Here is a 4100-nt window from a genome sequence, read left to right as displayed (position 1 = left end):
TAGCATATAGACATCTAAAACATTTGGCTACAATATTCCCCATCACCCATCCCAGATCAAGTATTTTAAATATGCCGAGGACAATAATTAATGAACCTCCCTCGTACACAGTCCACTGGGTCTTTTCTCCTCCATTCTTGAGCGTGACTAAGATTTTACTCTCATTAAAGTACTAAATGAACGTTCTACTGTGCAAGTAGTCGCTGGAAGCGAAAGAAATATTTATATGTTACATTCCCAACAGCGACAGTCGAGGCTTTGGTAGCTGTGTATAGTTGGTGAAAGCAAATGAAATAAAATCTTTGAGTTTTACATCCCATGCCGGCTAGGCCAAAGGAGACGGTGATGATGAGAAATGAATGAAATGGTGGAATGAAGAAAGTGGGAGGAAACGGGAGAACCCCAAGGAAACCCACGCAGACAGTGTTTGTCCACTACAAAGTTTACTTGGCGGAGCAGAGTTTGAACCCGGGACCCCATGCACCAGAGGTGAACGCTCTACCACCGGGGCCCCAAGTTATTATCAATGATACTATTACTACTATAACATTATTATTATTATTATTATTATTATTATTATTATTATTATTATTATTATTATTATTATTATTATTATTATTATTATTATTATTATTATTATTATTATTATTATTATTATTATTATTATTATTATAACACTGTGTATAAACATGAAATATAAGTGGTTTGTATCTGAACACTAAAAATTAGTTCATTGCTGAACTCGGTAGTCGTGAAGTCTAGGGGGCAAGAACATCATTCACGAGGTTCTGGGTTTGAGTTCCAGAGGAGCAAGTATCCCGGCTTGAACAAAAAATTGTTAAAAGTTAGAGGGCGCCGGCCACACATGTTCAAAACTGCTTGGTCCGGGTTTAGGGTTCTCAACGGCTCGAGCGGCTCGGCTCACAGCTCACCCACCCAAACCGACATGAGCCGAAACAAACCGAGCTGATGGCTCACCCCATCCTAGCCGGCTCGAGACGATGGCTCACCTGAGCCGAGTCGGTGCCTCATCTCAACGAAGCCGGCTCGAGCTGTTTGCTCAGTTGAACCGAGCTGAGCTGTTTACATCACTACACTGGTTGGGCTTCTGCTTCGGCTCAAAACTGACTGTGCAGGTCTCAGCCTTGGTTGTGAGAACTACAGTATATACTTATGTTAGTGCTGACGACATTTGAGGCTGTCTCGTTATAAAAATCCATTGTCGTCTTGTTAATCGAGACGAGGCGAGATGCGAACAGTGTCTCACCTCGTGAGCAACACTAAAAGTATTCCAAATTACTGCTTACATTTCTCATAGCTTTCGCTTTCCAGTCAAATCAGGCAATGATTTCAAAACGAGTTAAAACGAGCTAAACGAGCGATCCATTTATCAAATTCGACTCGACTCGAAACTCGGCCTCAAAACAGTGACTCGGCTCGGAACTCGACTCGAGAAAATTACCTTTGACTCGACTCGAATTCGCTTCGAGTTTCGAGTCGAGTCGAGTTTTAGCTCGACTCGTGCCCATCCCTACTGCGTAAGGTGGAGTGTCTTCAGCCTCGAGCCGAAAGTCTAACAGATCAAGGAACACACCTGAATTTGATTTATCACCTCGAAGAGATATATCATGTGTTGTGCAGAAAAAGATGGAAGATAATATAGGAACTAGCTTTCTTTCTGTTACTTTCAACTTGCTTGATTCCGGAATTCGGACAACGCTATTCTCATCTTTTTGCCTCTTAGAAAAAAAAGTCGTATATCCATTCTGAACACTACACCATTAACAGATATTTTTTATTTTAAAAAAGAAGAAAACAAGCATCTTCGTCTTCCGAAAGCAATTAAACTCAAACTTTTGTCACCAGAAGATCCTATAAAAGTTAATCTTTTCGAAAATCCAAGCGGGGGGGATTGCCCCCTCTTGCCCCTCTGTGAGCGCCCCTGATTATAATCACATTAGGGTTATCATTTCAATTCAAATTTCGAAGTACGTTCCTGGCGGTGTTTCTTCGCAGGAGATTTTTTTTGTGGGCGATTTTATGTTGGGTTTCCCCAGTGATAGATCTAGATGGTAAAAACTGGGGACAGCCAGAACCCAGCTTATGATAGGTACGGTATATCATGAGTTTACAATTTTTCATGGATCCTGCAGTAGTTTCCAAGTTAACTCTCCCATTAACACATCGCTCAAGTTTTCCGCCCGTTTTTGCCCATAACAAAAAAACTTGTCCTTTGGTTTCGAAATTTGGATTCTGTGTAACAAAATACATTGAATGCATATCCTGAGATCCGGTGCACAGAACTCTTATTTTCTTGTATGGCTGTGTCAGGGACGTACGCAGGAATTTATTTCGGGAGGGGTCTAAAGGCTTTCGGGGGGTCCAAATACAATTTGAGACTAAATTATATGAAAATTTCTGAAATTGCCCCTAAAAGTAGACTACATTTACAAAAAGTCGGGATTTCGGGGGGTCCGGACCCCCAGAACCCACCCCCTGCGTACGCCCGTGGGCTGTGTTATTTTTGTTGCTAAAAAACTTAAAAGGCTTAGGGTCGCCCGTGACCCCCAATGTAGATATGCCACTAGGTTTCTCCCAAAGAAAACACAGGATATTTTTGGGTTGGAGGAAAATTCCAACAACCCTGGTTGTATCACATCCTTCGTGAACTTCTCGTGACGTGGAAAGGTTCTCATAATTGCTGTATATAATTAATAAAAGTGAAGGTATACATTTTGCACTGAAATTTTACAAAATAAAATTAAAAAAAAAAAAAAATGAAACGGAGAATCTTCGAGAATTGAGACAAGACATGGCTTCTACAAAATTTACAAAAATGTACACTCAATGTCCAAAATGAGTGTCGCATATCTATAACTGTCTTCTTGTAAGAATATAATTTGATAATGATTTTGCAGAGTACTATAAATACTGATACTATGTTTATAATCGGGAAATGTATATTTCTGGTAAATTTCATAGGAAAAGAATTATAAATACGAAAATTAGAATGAGTAAAATAAAATGTTGGTAAATGGACAAGAAAGTTTTATTTTCGTTTTATTGTTCTTATTTACTGCTCTTTTGACATGAAATTTGCCACATACATGTCTTTGCCGATTATACACATACTAACATTATAAGAAATACCAGGCAAATCCGTTATCAAATTATATTCCTACAACAACATATTTATAGATATGCGACCATAATATTGGACATGAGTGTACGTGCCTGCTGCCTTATTACTTTAATTACTTTTAGAATGGTGACTGTGTAAGTTCTTTGAGAATATCTTTCATAAAATAATAGATCTCATGACCAATAAAGTTACCATTTTGATGCTGGCGTTCTCAATTTGCACCAATTCGAGGTCAGTGACTCAACTGTCCTCTAGGCGAGATATTGTGGTGAGGAACAGTCTATATATTTAAAGGATTAATGTTACATGATGCCCTGTGCAGCGCCAACTGTGACTCATTCAAGTGGGGTTATGGTTTGGAGCCCTCGTTAGTAAGTCTTTCATAACCTCGATGTTGCATTAAAAATGAAATGAAATCTTTCAGTTTAACGTCCCAGGATTATGCCCTTTAGGCTAAGGGAAACGGTGATTAAGGCAAGTGAATGATGATGGAAGAATTGGTGGAATGAGAAAGTGGAAGGAAACGGGAGTACCCCGAGAAAATTCACGAACACGATGTTGTCCACGACAAACTTACTTGCATAAAGACGAGAAATAGATAAACCCAAAAACTTAACCTCAATATGCATCAAGATTTGTAAGAATAAATAAAAAAAATCTTCTCTCACGTAAAATTTTATTTTGGTGCTGCTGGAAGCCTCCACTGAAATACAGTATACACATTTGGGCACTGTTCTACCGCGAAATAAACAAACTAGAAACGAATGATAAAAAAATAATGAAAAAAATGGGATCTCTAAGAGCATGCGGATTACAAGTTGGGAACCCAAGTTTCAACTAAAAGAAATTACGAAAGCAAAGTGTCACAACAGATAACAAAGCGAAACTGTCAATAGAAATAAGAATGTCTCGTTTGTTGAAGCAAGACTTCTTCCAGTGACCTAAATAGTTCTTGAAA

This window comes from Thermobia domestica, chromosome 9 (genome assembly GCF_964235325.1).
Source record: "Thermobia domestica chromosome 9, izTheDome1.hap1.1, whole genome shotgun sequence".
Classification (NCBI taxonomy): domain Eukaryota; kingdom Metazoa; phylum Arthropoda; class Insecta; order Zygentoma; family Lepismatidae; genus Thermobia; species Thermobia domestica.
Note: the sequence above shows the minus strand (reverse complement) of the source record.